This window comes from Eschscholzia californica, unplaced genomic scaffold (assembly GCF_041429995.1).
Source record: "Eschscholzia californica isolate CP2 unplaced genomic scaffold, dmEscCali1.0.p SCAF_2, whole genome shotgun sequence".
Classification (NCBI taxonomy): domain Eukaryota; kingdom Viridiplantae; phylum Streptophyta; class Magnoliopsida; order Ranunculales; family Papaveraceae; genus Eschscholzia; species Eschscholzia californica.
In genome coordinates this window covers 35,639,995-35,657,378 of record NW_028238309.1, presented here as the reverse complement: position 1 = coordinate 35,657,378, position 17,384 = coordinate 35,639,995, and the positions used below count along the sequence as shown (strand labels likewise).

General features: G+C 37.3%; 1 long non-coding RNA gene across 1 annotated transcript; it reads right to left on the bottom strand.

The window, feature by feature from the left end:
* Positions 1-3,993: 3,993 nt before the first annotated feature.
* Positions 3,994-6,895, bottom strand: LOC147557597 (uncharacterized). Its single transcript, XR_015234072.1, has 2 exons — positions 4,653-6,895; positions 3,994-4,387 (listed from the first exon to the last, which is right to left on the bottom strand). It is a non-coding gene; the product is annotated as an uncharacterized LOC147557597 (long non-coding RNA).
* Between the last annotated feature and the right edge of the window lie 10,489 nt (positions 6,896-17,384).

The following is a 17,384-nucleotide window of genomic DNA, read 5'->3' as shown; positions in this document are numbered from 1 at the left end:
TCTAAGACCTAATTTTTTTTTCAAATCCCTCTTTTGCCCTCCTATATATATCCAACAACTCCCTCCCTCTATAAACCAGAAATTTTTTCTCTCCAAAATATCTCTCTTCCAGAATTTGTTCTTACTTTCTCTCTCTACCTAAATCGAAACACAAACCAAACCCTCTTTTCTCTCTCGAACCTCACCGACCATATTCAATCTATTCCACCTTTATCTCTCTACAGTCATCATCTTCTTTAATCATCATCTTCATTCATCTCCATATTCAATCTTTTGCACCTTTCTCTCTCTAAAAAAAACCAAGACCGAGACATAAACCCTTTTCATGTTTTCATGGTTCGGTCATCACCTTCTTCGCCTAAACTTCAGTCATCATCTTCTCTGTAGACTGTGTTTCATAAACTTCAGTCATCATCTTCTTCGCCTATAAAACTTGAATCATCATCTTCTTCGCCTATAAAACTTGAATCATCCTCTTCTTCGCCTATAAAATCAGGTAACTGTTTATTATTTGTATTTTATGAGATTTTATGCTTTTGTTCATCCTTCTTTTGTGATGATTAGTTTCTGGTTTGTACGTACAGTTTTTTATTTATCCGTACAATTTAGGGTTTTTTCTCTCAACTTCTGTTTTTACAATTTCATTGTTGAGAACATTTTGTTAAATGTTAACATAACTTTATTATGTGTTAACACATTTGTTGCAATGCTATAGAATGATCACTGTGACCAACATTTTATAAAATGATCAGACATTGCTTCGTGGACCATATGATTTTACCACATATTTCTGGTTTGTACGTACAGTTTTTGATTTGTCCGTACAGTTTATTTGTTTTTTCTGTCAAGTTCTCCTGTTTTTATAACAAAACTTTACAGTTTGTGTTAACATTGTTCAGATTTTGAGAACATTTTGTTAAATGTTAACAGTACTTTATTATGTGTTAACACATTTGTTGCAATGCTATAGAATGATCACTATGACCAACATTTTATAAAATGATCAGACATTGCTTCGTGAACCATATGATTTTAGCACATATTCGAAACATTCAGTAAAATGTTTTCTAGCATTTTCACAGAAACTCAAACATTTTTTAAAATGGTAAAACATTCTCCCAGTTAATTCGACATTTCACAAAATGTGAGAACATTCCTCTAAATGATACGACATTCCCCCAGTTGATATTAACATTTGTCAACCTGTTAAGACATTTTACGATATTTTCATAACATTTTATTCAATTTTCCAATATGGAAACTGATAGGTCACTTTCTACATCTCAAAACAATGATAAGAAGTTAGTATGTGAATCATGGGGCGACATATTTACTGAGATTGGGCAAATATTTTCCGGTGGTGTCAAAGCTTTTCGACACGCTCTTGGTCGATATACCATTGCGACAAAGAATAACTACAAATATATCAAGAATGGACCAGGTCGTGTGACTGCAGTTTGCTCTAAACCTGGATGCAATTGGAGAGTCCATGCGGTTGCACCATTGAGATGTAAATCTGTGTTTCAGTTGAAAGAGTACGAACCGAAACATGATTGTTCCGATGTTGTTCTCAAACCTGCGGATCCCAAGTTGTCTAGTAAACTTGTTGGCAGCCTCATTGATCAAGACATCAGAAAACACCCAGATTGGAGTACGGCTGAAGTTAAAGAGAAGTTCCGCGACGATTACGGTGTTGAGTTGAGCTATTACTTTTCTTGCGGTGGTAAGAAGGTTGCGATGGACAAAGTATTCGGGCAGGAGGGTGATTCCTATGCAAAGTTGAAGTGGTACGTAGGTGCTTTGGCGACTACTAATCCTAATAGCAGAATTGATTTGCAAATCGAACCCACTACCAATAGATTTGTTCGAGTTTTTATTGCCCTTCACGCATATATCCTTGGCTTTCAACACTGTCGCCCTGTGATCTATATTGATGGAACATTCGTAAAAACTCGTTTTAATGGCTGCATCTTAGCTGCTGTTACCAAGGATGGAAACGACGGTATGTTTTCATTTGCATATCTTACGTTAACATTCTAATTTTCCTGCTAACACTTCACAACATTTTAGGAACATTTACTACAATGTTGCGGCACTCGGTGCAATGCTGCAACATTCATATATTTCAACCTGCATTCGCCATTTCTGTGTAGACATTTCTACACATGCTTATGCAATATTGCTTTATGCATCAATAAAACTAATTTTGTATTTCTTTCTTTTTTTGTTAGGTCTTTTTCCCATTTCTTACGCAGTTGTGGACATTGAGAATGATCATAATTAGGATTGGTTTCTGCAAAATATGAAATTAGTGGTGGATCCGATAAAATGGTACACCTTTATTTCGGATAGACATGGTGGAATTCTAAAAGGCGTGAAGAATGTTTTTCCCACCGCTCATCACTCATTCTGTGCTTGGCACTTACGCTGTAATCTGAACTTGAGAATCATGCAATCATTGAACAAATGGTTGAGATAGGTGGAACCAATGTCGAGAGGTTTTTCCAATCCCTTAATCCGGAATCATGGGCCGATTTTTTTTCCCAGGGGATAGGTATTTTGTTTACTCAATTATTTTCACTCGAAATGTTCAAACACCATTAACCCTGTTATCGACACACTTTAAGTTTACACAGCATTCCACGCAATGTTCCAACATTTAGGAAACTGTTGTACCACCATATGCTTTGTTGTCTACATTCCACTAATTTTTGTTTACAATCATGTAAATGTTTCCATGCATTAGGTCATCTAAATTTTCCTTTGACATTTTAATCATATCTTTTGTTATCCACATTCTTTCTAGTGTTTTGTCATTCTGTTACATGTTACAACATCTCATGGAATGTTAAAACACAGTACTTTCTATTAAAAGCATTCCATTAAATATTGTGACATTCATTTTAATGTTTTACGTTTTTATTACAGGTATGGCGCCATCACTTCTCAACTGTCTGAGAACTTTAACAACATGATAAAGAAAGCCCGCGTCCTCCCTATTACAGCATTGTTGGATGCCATAAGACGGAAGATTATGAACAAGATGAGAAAGCATAGAGACGCCGCTATTGGATGGAATACATTTCTTTGCCCATCCATTAACTTGGAACAGGAAGCGCAATACCAAGTTGCGGAGACGTGGAGATACGTTGAGGCAGCCCCACTTATTTATGAAGTATATTTGACTCCACGCCATTCTGTAAATCTTGGTACTCTCACATGCTCTTGTCGGCGTTGGCAAATAGATTCGCTTCCGTGTCAACATGCAATGCTATGCATCAACAAGATTTCTGGTGATAGTACTTGTTTTTATGATCCCGTCTGGACGGTCGAGGCTTACAGAAACACATACCAACATTGTGTTTACCCCGTTCCAAATTTTGACGAACCCTATACTTTTGATCCATTAACCAAGACTCTTCCTCCACTACTTAAAAGGGCACCCGGCAGACCACGTACAACACGGTTGCAGAGTTTCCGAGATGTTACGAGGAGAAAAAGAATATGTCGTAGGTGCAACCAACCCGCTTATCACAACAGTGCGACATGTCGATCCAAATATAGTTCACATTTTACTAAATGCTTTAACGTTCAACAATATGTCTCAACATATAAGAGACTGTCGCTACATTATGTTGAATGTGTGCAAATATCTTAAATGTCTTAGTAAATATTTTGTTATCTGGTGAATATATTTACCGTTAAAAACATTCTATTAAATGTTTAGTTAATGAATCCTTACATGGCTAGCTCTTATTTACTATGTGTCAACATTCTACAGTATGCTCCCAACATTCTTCATAATGAATGAACATATTGCGTTTTCATTAACATTTTCACCAATGCGGACAATAATGCAGAGAATGTGTCAACTTTTGTTACTATGTGGCAACATTCTGCAGAATGTTCTAACATTATTTTGTATGTTCCTTCCCGAGACAAACTCTTTGTCGTCTATGCATGTCACATATGTTCAAGAAGAAAAATAATATATTTAAATTTACTCTATATTGTTTTCACATAAATATCCCATTCCAAATCATTGTCAGTACTTAACATCACAAAATAATTTACAAACCATTTTTGTTTGTAATCTAATCAAGAATGAAGTCATTGCGGGTTTAGTGATATGAACATAACCCGTTACCTGAAAAACAACTTCATTTTTTATTAAAACATCCTTTCCCAGAAAACATTTGTGGGGGCAACCACACTTTCAATCACGGGCCATCCTCCAATACATCATATTCTTCTTTAATATCTTGTGGGTGAGCTTTGCCCTCTTCCTTTGTGCCAATGAAACCCAATCTGGTTTTTGTGCTTGATTCTCATGCAGTCCTCCATAAGTTCTTCAATTTTCAAAATAATGAAGAGACCACAATCTGGGCTGTTCACGCCACAAAGGAAATGTTAAAGCATAACAAATAATGGTTTCACAGTCAGAGACAATACCAAAACATAATGTGAAATGAGACCACATTACTAATAATGACGTGACTTTTTGTCAAAAGAGTGAAAACATGAGAGGGTAATGATACAACATTTCGTGAAATGTTGAAACAATGTCAAACTAGTTAAAACATTCATCATAATGTCTAGACATTATGATGAATGTTAACAATGACCAACAAATAAAGAGTCAAAACACTTACTTTTCTCCCTGTGTAGGGAATGTTGGCTCCCCAAGAACATTTGCGTATTTTTGTAGGGTTCCAAACATGGTGAACCCTACCTCTTCCATGACATCCTCCACATATGCTGCATACTCTTTGGCATGTTCCAAGCACTCCTTTGCTATCTTCATATCAAAGGACATTGAATCGTAATAGGTCCAACGATGCAGAAATATATCATAGATCAACAGTGTCCAGTGTCCCCCCACCTTGAGCTGACTCCCGGTGTTGGGTGATGATGGGCCTAGAAGGTTACCCTAAATAGGTCTACACCCGCAAGTATACGGGCGTCAAGTAATAATTCCGGTAAGACCGGTTCGTTCCTCAGAGACTAAGTGAAACCTATTCTAAGATTTGGAAGTAAGACGGTTTTGAAAATGGTTTTGGTTATGGTGATAAAATAATAATGAACAAATTAATAAAACAAATTATGATACAACGAACTTAAATGGGGGAGAGGACCTAGGATTTTAGAAATTCACCACATAAAATCACCTTTAGAAATAAATACTTAAAATGGTTAATTCTCTTCTTTTTTTATAACTCAAAATTTCGGATAATGAACTATCCTAATTCCGGGAGATGTTTTCGTTAAAACCGAATAAAACATAACAATGTAATCATTTTATTTTAAATAAATAAATCTCTAAACTACTATTTATCAATTAATAAGTATGAACCGTCAAATGATTTAACATAAGCACGATGCATCAAATCGAAAAGTATAAATAGTGAAAAGAAAATTTATTTATCAAACTAAAACGAATTAAACTATGAAGCATTAATCAAGAGTTAAAAAATTATATCTCTAAAAGATCAAAAATGGGTTTCATCCTAAAACCCTAGATGGAGAGTCTTAGCTAATCATGATCGATATTTAAATAAATTTGAATAATAAAAGAGAATGGAAGAAAACTTAACTTTTTCGCTATTTCCAAACCAAACAGGGCCTTAGGGAAATGATTTCCTTCTGTTTTTCCCAAAATTCTGCCAAACGCACCCTCAGGGAAAATGATTTTCTCGTCTTCCCGAAAAATACTTCTCTGTGGGAAAATTATTTTCCTCACCTGGTTTTTCTCTCTCTCTACTGTTTTCTCCTTCTTTCTCACTCTAACCTTTCTTTTTCTCTCTCTAAAACATTAATATTACTCTTCCTCTCTCTCTCTGTTTAAAACAGTAAAGGATGAAGAAGAAATGATGAGTTTTTAATGGAGTTAGTAAATTCAATTTCTTTCTCTCTCTACAATTCTTCTCTCTAACTGTTTCTTTCTCTCTCTCTGTTTCTTTCTCTTTCAATAACCTTTCTCTCACTAAGAAATTACAAAAGAAGAAGGAAGATATATGATGATGCTCCCAGCCGAGAGGAGAGATGAGTAGATGATTCCTGTTCTTGGTCTCTTCTTTCAATGGCCGACTCCCTCCAATATCTTTTTCTTGCTCTTTAGCCGTGGAGAAGAGATCAGTCCCAGCCGAGATATCAATGGTGGTCGGTTCTCCCCTTTCTCTGTTCAAAGCCGAGACGTGATGATCTCCAAAACCGTCTCCTCCCTTTCTCTCTCTCTCTAAATTTTATCTTGAAGCTCTTTGAGAGGAAAAAGAAGAGGAGTCGAGCTCCCGGTTTTTGGCTCCCCAGAAGATGAGATGAAAATTGATGATGCCCTATCTCTCCTGTTTATACCCGAGAAGAATATCCTTCCCTCTCTGTTTCCTTCTTTTTGTCTTCTTTCTATATAATGAAATCATCTCTGTCAAAGAAAGAAAATCTCTTCTGATCTTTGTTCTTCCTTTGAAAATCTCCCATTCAATCCAAAATATTCATCTATCCACCTAGCTGTTTCTTTATGAAAACAGAGAAGAGAAAATCTTTCTCTCCATAGATTTTTTTCTCTAAATCTCCAGCTTCCCTCTCTCTAAATTGGATGAGAGAATAAGAATATACAATTCCCAAAATAATTTAAGAAGATAAGAGAGAATGGAGAGAGAGAGAGATCTTCACGTTTCCATCTTCATCTCTTTCTAACTTCCTGATTTAAAAAGTATCTTCTCAATAAAATCTCCCATAAATCTCTTGTTTCCATCAAAGTAAAATCCTTCCTTTTCTCTTTATAGTCTAACCATGTCTGATTTTAAGAGAAAGAAATTCTCTCTCTACTGGTATATCTTTGTTTCCATTTCTATAAGATTTCTTCCCCTTTTAATAGTAAAGAGATAGAGATAGGGATGGAATGAATTAAACCACCCAAAACACGTATTTGCTTAGTTGGTTGAGGCAGAAGATTTAGTGTAGCAGGAAATACCGAGTTAAAGTACTACGGAGTGAGATTGCCGTCGGATCTGTATCTTTGTGTTTATTCCGTTAGATTAGTTCGTCCCACAGTAGTAAACGGCTTTATGTTGCACCAAATCAGACTTGAAAACAATTCCCGAGCACCAGCCCGCGCACGCCCACCAGTGTACCACAATTTCAAATCAAGGTTCTGGATTTGCGCCACTTGTCACATGAAGATTAATGCCGATCTTTGGTCAAATGGTTTTGACCCAAACTTTGACACACTATAATTCTCTCATCCGGACTCCGATTTGACTCCCGTTTTCTCCTACGGACTCGTCATGGACCCCTCTTCTCATCCGAGCATCAACATTATCCAAAATTACCATGCTACCCTTGTCACCAAATGACCAAAATGCCCCCAAGATCTATTTCTCCCGATTTTATCAATTTTTCGCGCTCAATTCTGAAAAAGACACCTGGACAAGAAAAACACACAATTCATGAGAGTAACGGCTCGAATTGGACTAACTAGCCCGAGTTAAGAGATTCAGATGGGACATTTTCATGTCTCATCAAACATCCCCAAACTTAGATTTTGCTAGTCCTCGAGCAAAACAGAAAAATAAAACTATACCCATTTCACCACTTTCGTAGGGAATCACGATTGCACTTAGCCCGTGCAACAAGCCGTTAAACCTCTAGGTTGCCCTAGAGGACGAGTTTTGTCTCGTGAGGGTTTGCAGTGAATATACCCACAAAATTCAAAAATCTCAAAAATGCAAAAAGGTCTAAATAGGATATGGACTAAAAATATTTATCCGGTAGATTTTCAAAAGTTAATAGAAATGAAATCTAAGTCGACCAAACCATACAAACGCTAAAAATCCTTTCACTAGTAATCAAGACCCGAAGTGCACGTGACCAGCCAATATAAGTATCATTTCGGTTCTGAAAAGACAAGACTTTGATTACCGTCTCGATACATTTCGCCTCGACTACTGCCTCACTGTCATACACTCAAAAATTAAAGTCACTCAGAAATGGCTCACTCAATGTGCGAGTATGAGTATGAAAGAAAACTCAACACATTACAAAAGATGGACTAAATTTCTTTATGAACGACTGATCTCATAGGAAGGAAACAACCACTAATACAGAATGGGGAAGCTAACCAACTCTTCACACCTGATCTACTATCTAACCATGCTTCCTAGAGGTCGATAGACACTAATGAGGATATGACTAGAACTCCCGAGAACTTGACGTCTTCAAATCTTCAAGAACTAATTCAAGGGATAAACACTTAAACTAAACAAACACACTTTTTTATTTGATTTTTCTATTTCTCTTTTTCTTTTCTTTTTTTTCTTTTTTTTTTTTTTTTTTTTTTTTTTCAATACGCTTCTGGTAATAAAACTCAAAATACACAACATACTTTCTTAACACTTTCCTTGGGTATAATTCTCTCCACTTTGCTTCATGCCTTATTCTCAGGGTTCTAAATGATGAGGTTCCTATCTTCCTCTAGTTGACACTGTTTTCAAGTTTCTCAGACTACAAGAATAAAGTTCGCTTCCTGATGACATCCCTAGTGGTTGTAAAATTTGAACTCAAGAGATCAAATGAGTTCTTCTTTCAATATTGCGAGGTTGAGTAGCTCTTCACTCTACTCGGAATTAGTTCTGAAGAGATCACTCAAAACAACAAGAAAGGCTCAGAATCTCACATAGGTTAAGTCTCCACTAATGATCGATCAAGTTCTCTCAGAAAAGTCAACTCTTCACCTATCTAACACTCACATGGCTAGTGCACATACAACTCCAAGACTCGAAATTTGTGAAAAAACCTTTAGCAAAAGTGTAGTACAACCAATTAGACTCTATAACTATTAACAAGCAAAAATAACTAGACTCACATTTTCAATCCAAAAATTTAAAATTTTGAAAAATTTTGAACCCTTTTGAATTTTTGAAATAAGGACTTAGCAAAAAATTCATTCCCCTATCCCCAAACTTAAACCGAACATTGTCCTCAATGTTCTGAAGACTATGCAAAAATAACAGGGTGAAGGGAGAGATATTACCTGATTCGGAAGTCCTAAGCGTGGGTTGCCTCCCAGAAAGCGCTAAGTTTAACGTCTTCAGCCAGACGAAACAGATGACTCGAACAAATAGAAAGAACTAACCTGCTGGATTACAGATATGTGTTTAACTGTAAACTAATATTCGATACATCTGTGGGTCCACCCAAAACACAAAGTTTTCAGTGAACGATAGTCTCACATCTTTGTGAATTGCAGAGAGTGCATGTGAGACTATTAAAGATGAGGGGCAATCCCCAAACTTAGTGGATGCACAGTCCACTAAGTAACTATAAATACTTGGACCAATGACTAGAAAGTCATCAAAAGGATCGACATAACAATGAAGGGCCAATATATCCGTCGAAGGCAGAAAGTCATCTGCAAGCTTAGTGGATAGAATATCCACTATTTCCATAGACGTTCTAGAGGAGACATCTGAAGTGTCCCAAAAGGGATCAACAACCGAGTCTGAGACCATGTGAAAGGTCAAACTAGACTCTAAGGGTAAGGCAATATGCTCGGGGACCAGGTCAAGGTCCATGGTTTCCTTAGGTACACAGTCTGACAAAGTATCTAACATGTCTCTAACGTTATCAATGTCCTCAAAGACATCTGAAGCCTCGCAGTCAGGTATAATATCATGCCTTCCTAGAATTTCATCTAAGGCTGACTCCTTACAAATCTCAAATGTCGGAAAGTTCAGAATAGTGTCATTCCCAAACTTGCTCATAGAGCCATCATCTTGAATATCAATGTCCAGTGTAGTCCTATCATGGTGAGATGACATAGGTGGAGGAAGCAAGACAACAAGGTCATCAGACCTTTCAGGCTCTAGGGTATTATCAGTAAATTCATCGACATTTAACTTAGTACTAGGGTTAGACGTATTAACCTCGTCATCGTACCTAGTACCTTCCTGAGTTTGGGGTGGTGAACCCCCTTCCTCGTCGGCGAATAACTGTGACTTAAACATTTTCATCTGTTGAGCCAAGGACTCAGTATCCTGCTGCATTTGAGTCGCAAATTGTGACATAATCTCAATAAGACGACTCTCGGACTCTGATCGAGATCTATCTTCAAGAGTCTCCTCATAATAAGGCTCACGAGTGTAATTAAATGAAGACTCTTGATAAAAACTCTCACCGTACATATTAGGATCATACCTGTCTCTAAAGTCATTGGTCTCAGAATAGTGTGGACTATGAGGTCTTTCATATATATTTGGCGTCGGACCATATCCATCGCTAATCGGACCATCTCTACACATTTGTTGATAATCTCCTAATGTCATATGAGATTGATCAGGTTCATATGGTCTACTCCACTCACTAATCGGACTGTTTCTAGACATTCGTTTATAATCCTGAAATGTCATACCCGGTCGGTTAGTCTCGTCTCTACACATCTGTTGGTACTCTCCTAGGGTCATACCAGTTCGGTTAGGCTCAACTAGCCTATTCCCCTCGTTAAGTCGTTGACAATCTCTTAGAGTCGTACCACGTTGGTTAAGCCAGTCTTTACGCAACTGTTGGTATTCTCTTAAGGTTATATCAGTTCGGTTGATTACGGGTCCCTTTAGATCAAGGTCATCATCATCAACAGGGTACGTCCAACCATTGGAAAAATGTGCCATGATGGTCAGGCACGATCACAAGATGAGAATTGACACTTATGTAACTAAACTTGACTCCTTTCTTTTGGTCTCTTTTTTTTTTTTTTTAAACACGAAAACCGAGGAAGCACTACGAAGATCTTATAAAAAGTACCCACTAACAGGGGATTCGTGGGTGATTAGAGAAAGTTACCTCCCGTTCGAGACGGGCGACGACCTTTGCAGACGACCCGGGCCACTCTCCCCGCGAGTGTTCGAACCCGAGGCTTCGTTTTGGTTTTTCGGTTACAATTTATAAGCCCTCTAAATTAGGGTCAAAACTTAAATCCAAAAATAAAGTCTAGAAAGTCTAAAGTCTCTCTCTCACCAAAAATAAAATAAAATAAAACTGTAAATTTCTTCTTTTCGACTCCTCCTCCTTGTTTGCGCCTTCTCTTTCGCTCCTTAATGCCCTGCACACCAAAAATAGAGAAGCAAGTCAAAGTGGCCAAAAATAAAAACTTACCAAAAATAAAAACTTTCCAAGTTTAGAAAAAATTTTGAACTTAGTCCCCGGCAGCGGCGCCAAAAACTTGATGGGCCTAGAAAGTTTCCTAAATAGGTCACCACCCGCAAGTATACGGGCGTCAAGTGATAATTCCGGTAAGACCGGTTCGTTCCTCAGAGACTAAGTGAAACCTATTCTAAGACTTGGAAGTAACTCGGTTTTTGGTTTTTGAAAATTTGTTTTGGTGATAAAATATTTAAATAAAATAACGGAAATAAAAATGAACTCAAATGGGGAGAAGTCAAATGGGAAGAGAACCTAGGATTTTAGAATCCATTTTAACACATTCTCATGAAAACCTAATCATGCATATCTTTTTATCACTCGAGTTTTGGTAACCGAATGTACCAATCCCCGGAAAATAGTCTAATTAACGCTGAAAATAATTAAAGTCTAAATTCTAAAGTCTTGATATATTAAAGTTTCAACTATTGACTATCAATCTATAAGCATACACTATCAAAGAACTAAACCTAAGTATAGTGTATCAAATCAAAAGCATAATCAATGAAGAAATCGTCATCTATCGAAACTAAGAATTCAATATTTCTACATTTAAACCACATCAAGATATTAGACATGAAAAGATTATTGAAATCATATGTCAAAACTTCATCGAAAACCCTAGTCAAAGAAAGTTAATTAGACATTTTTTATCCAAGAAATCATAAAGAATGGTTTCATTACAAAAATTAATATCAAGAGGAGAGTAAGAAAGACGTCACCAAATTGATAGATTTCTTGTTGACGGTGATGATAGACGATAAATGCGAAGAATTGGTTTCCAAGCCCCTCTCACAAAGACAAAGAAGATTCAATACATTGGCATTCTCTTTAATCTCCCTCTCACAAGAAGACTAATATGTCTATGTCTCTCTCTCTCTCTATAAATTAATCTCTGAAATTCTTTTGATAAAACAAAGGAGGATGAAGAAATAATCAGAGACAATATAACATTCTTTCTCTGTTTTTCTTTTCACTCCTTTTCTTTCTACAATATGATTTCTAACAGAAAGTAACAAAAGGAAAAATAGAAACTTCTTTCTCTATAATGATCTCTATAATTATCTTTAAAATTCTGTTTTAATGAAAAGAAGAAGAAGAAGAAGAAGAAGAAAAACAGTAGCATAACATTCCCTCTCTCTCTCTCTATATATCTCCTTTTACAAACACTCTCTGTTCTCCCTGATCTCTCTCTTTCTTTTGCTTTCTTCTCTTCTCTCCCTCTCTAAAAGTTATGAAATTGAAGCTCCAGAAAAGAGGGAGGAGATAAAAATTCTCTGCCAATCCGACTCCCCAAAGATGAGATGAAAATTGATGATGCCCTATCTCTCCTGTTTATACCCGAGAAGAATATCCTTCCCTCTCTGTTTCCTTCTTTTTGTCTTCTTTCTATATAATGAAATCATCTCTGTCAAAGAAAGAAAATCTCTTCTGATCTTTGTTCTTCCTTTGAAAATCTCCCATTCAATCCAAAATATTCATCTATCCACCTAGCTGTTTCTTTATGAAAACAGAGAAGAGAAAATCTTTCTCTCCATAGATTTTTTTTCTCTAAATCTCCAGCTTCCCTCTCTCTAAATTGGATGAGAGAATAAGAATATACAATTCCCAAAATAATTTAAGAAGATAAGAGAGAATGGAGAGAGAGAGAGATCTTCACGTTTCCATCTTCATCTCTTTCTAACTTCCTGATTTAAAAAGTATCTTCTCAATAAAATCTCCCATAAATCTCTTGTTTCCATCAAAGTAAAATCCTTCCTTTTCTCTTTATAGTCTAACCATGTCTGATTTTAAGAGAAAGAAATTCTCTCTCTACTGGTATATCTTTGTTTCCATTTCTATAAGATTTCTTCCCCTTTTAATAGTAAAGAGATAGAGATAGGGATGGAATGAATTAAACCACCCAAAACACGTATTTGCTTAGTTGGTTGAGGCAGAAGATTTAGTGTAGCAGGAAATACCGAGTTAAAGTACTACGGAGTGAGATTGCCGTCGGATCTGTATCTTTGTGTTTATTCCGTTAGATTAGTTCGTCCCACAGTAGTAAACGGCTTTATGTTGCACCAAATCAGACTTGAAAACAATTCCCGAGCACCAGCCCGCGCACGCCCACCAGTGTACCACAATTTCAAATCAAGGTTCTGGATTTGCGCCACTTGTCACATGAAGATTAATGCCGATCTTTGGTCAAATGGTTTTGACCCAAACTTTGACACACTATAATTCTCTCATCCGGACTCCGATTTGACTCCCGTTTTCTCCTACGGACTCGTCATGGACCCCTCTTCTCATCCGAGCATCAACATTATCCAAAATTACCATGCTACCCTTGTCACCAAATGACCAAAATGCCCCCAAGATCTATTTCTCCCGATTTTATCAATTTTTCGCGCTCAATTCTGAAAAAGACACCTGGACAAGAAAAACACACAATTCATGAGAGTAACGGCTCGAATTGGACTAACTAGCCCGAGTTAAGAGATTCAGATGGGACATTTTCATGTCTCATCAGGTGACAAATGGGTGCACACACATATAGTATTTCTGGTTCCCCCACATTATTCCTCAATGTTCGATTGAGCATTTGTTCGATGGAGGCATTGTTTACGTCACCATTTATCATTGTCTGTTCCATAAACACAAAGTTATCAAAATGTTCACTCATATAAAAAGATGATATGAAATAATCACTTAACTTACGTATATTTCCGATGGTAAGCATAGTACACATTTTTCTTTCAATTTTGGGATTCTTGTGAGGAATGAGCTTGCCCAGTTAATAATTTGTGAATCGCACTCCAGATTCATCATTAACATATCCAGTTGTTTCCCACAAATGTCGTTTATTCCGTCGCTAAACCACACTTTTGTACTGCAAATATTGAAGAAAAAAAACATTGTCACCGCCACTAATGTTATGACATTTGAAGGAATGCTGGGACAATACAGTAACCTAATCAAAATGCTAAAACACAGACACTAACGTTCCAACATTGTCAGCAGTGCATCAACATTACAGTAACCTACTCGTACCTTTTGTTTCTTTCCCTGAAGAATTCTTCCAACAAATCCTGTTCTTGTTCCTTTACATATTTCCAGGCAGGACTTTTTTCCAATTTCCAAGTTTCTGCAATTTTGAAGTCTGCTCTTCTGACCTTTGTGCTCCCAACTCCACAATCTCTTCTACATTAATTGTTTTCTTTTGGAGTTGCTTTGCCTTTTCGGTCATCGTTCGGGTTATTGGCTGAGTTTTTACCCTTTTAACCAAAGAGTTTGGTTTGTTTTTATCTTTCTCTTCACCAACTACAACCATTTGAACCTTTGGCTTCTCAACAAAATCGTCTTCGGAAAAACTTTCATTCTCGACGATCTCATAATTTTCATATACTTTTGCCACATCGCAAACTTCTGAAAAGAAAGTTGTAGGCCAAGTCAGCTCAAAGTCAAGTTCTTCCATCTTTTTTTGACCTACATTCAAAACACTCGGAAATTGTTTTTCACCTGTTCCCATCACCACACGTTTAACTAGCCAACATTCGATACAAAAGCAACACTAACATAAATAATTCTCCAACTCTTGATCTATATGAACGTTATAATGAATGTTCTAACATTTTACGTATTTATGTGGAGAAGAACACTTACTTGTTTGTTTCTTATTTATTACTTAGCCGACCACTCTACTGTCGTTCGTGGTAAAAGAAATTCTTCAATTGTCGTGGTAAAAGACATCGTGGGAGCACGATAGAACTCTTTTGCTTACCGTTTATCAAAAAACTTGGAACGATGGCGGAACAATTTATGTTCATACCAATCATCTGAAAAGTAAGTAAGAATTTCAGAGAAGACAGAATTCCACAACTTAATATGTTGTTTAAAGAAAAACTAGAAATAAAAACCAACTTAAATCTAAAAAAACAATATTCATTTTGTTTATCAATGTAGACTGCTAACTCAAACATTATGATAACTGTTCGAGCATTTTGGTAGTTGCTCCGACATTTTCAACTTCTTTTCAAGCAAAGACAAGAATGTGAACAGAAATAATAAATTCCGTGAGCATTTACTCACTTGACCCAGCTATTTTGCTCTCTGTCTGCCCCTGGTTTTGCACTTCCCCTGAAGATTGACCCTTTACAAGCTCCGAAATTGGCTTCTTACCCTTGTCTATTTCCGCTTCTCCCGTTTCGGCTTCGGCATTTTTTTCTTGTTCGTTTTGGGCTTCTACATTTTCTTGTTCCGGAGTTCTTTTTGCTACTCCCTCCTCCACTACTCCTTCATTTCTTACCTCCTGTTCACCCTCTAATTCCTCTCCACCATCTCCAGCATCCACCTCCTAGCTACCCTCCACCTTCTGTCCACCCTCTAAATCAACTCCACCAATCACCTCCTGTGCACCATCTACCTCCTGGCCACCATCCACCTCCTGTCCACCATCAACTCCACCAATCACCTCCTCACGACCCTCTACCTCCTGGCCACCCTCCACCTCCCCTCCGACACCAAAATCAATTTCTAAACCATCATTTTTTTCTTCTCTCTCCTTTTTCATCCTCTCCACTTCTTCTCTTAATTCTTCTTTATCTCTCTCTCTTCACCAACTCATTTTCTTCTCTCAACCTCACATTTTCTTCCTTTAATTTATCAATTTCATCTAAAAGTTGAAATTGATCATCAACATTCGTCTCCATCACCACCCTCTCACTGTACTTCAACAACTCTTCTTCTTCAACACTCTCTGCCACCAACTCCAGCTTCACCTACAAGGATGGACACATATTGTTATTATCTGAACACTCCCCAAAATATGCAGACTTCAAATATATGTTTAAACATTCTGGACAATGCTTCAACATTCCCAACATTGTCACACAAACATCCATAATGTTGAACATTTATAAAAAATGATAGAACATTATCGTAAATGTTAAAACAAATTATCTGTTCCTATTCAATGTTTGACAATTATGCTTCCAGTCCTTTAGAGAAGAATGGCTCGATCATCCATCGTGTGATTCGTGGACTTACTCCTACTTCCTGGACCAGGTCCTCATGGGTCCTGGTATGCATGCAATACCAGTACTGCAAAGAAATTTAACACAGTTGGTCAGACCAAATTCATTATTTTGTATCATTATAGGAAATGACTAAACATTTAATAGTTAGTATGACCAAGCTCATTGTTGTTGTATCATTATAAGAAATGATGAAACATTTAAGTTCATGATCAGGATTACTTACAGGAAGCAGAATGAGGCAGCCTGAAGCTTTGCTCGGGTCTTCCCAGTGCTTGTTTATTCTCTCCATCATAAAAGAGTGAATAGCTCTGGGTCATGAAACTCTTCTTATTCTTTTCTCCGTTTGGCGATTGTGATAAAAAGTTCCCACAACCGAGGAACCGGCCGTTGAAGCGAACAAGAATGCGGCTGCCATGTACATAATCCACAGTTTCAAGAACTCAGTGGCTGGAGCCTTTGTCCTTGCAGCCACACTCAAAGCCCTTTCGATGTTGGGGCCGCCAAAAGATGGTGACTTGCCCTCTGCAATACAGTCTCCGAAATACTTACTCAGAAACTGATCTTTTGAGGCATCGATGGTGACATTGGCTGGGAATGCTTCATACTCCTGTCCGTCCATCGGGACTCCCAACAGCAGAGCAACATCTCCGGGTGTGAACTCAATCATCTTCCCTCCGATGTTGAATGCTTGGCTTTCTTTGTTGAAGCACTTCAGCAGATCAAATATGGCCTTGTTAGGCTTGTCAGTGACATTTTCTTTTTTAGAATTCTCACTTGTCAGTGCCTTAAAGAAGGACCCGAATGGGGAAGCAAACACCATCTGCTTTTGTTCCTCCGTCATGTCCAAAACATTGTCCCTTGCTACCTTATGAACTGCTTTCAAATTACATTTGTAATTTAAAGAACTTTTCTTCTTTTGCTCCCTTGGCTCTGTACGTTGAGCCTCCACCATCGACTCTTTCGATTTGGATGTCACGGTTCGATGCTGCAAACATACAGTAATAGATATGTTAGATCATTCATCAAAATGTTCCAACACCACTCTAAATGCTACAAGACTGTAAATAATGGCATATCATTTTGCAATGTGTACAAACAATAAGCTGATGCCAATGGTTTTCTTAACTTTTCACAGAACCCCAGGAACAAGGGTAGGAATAAGTGAAGCAACATTTT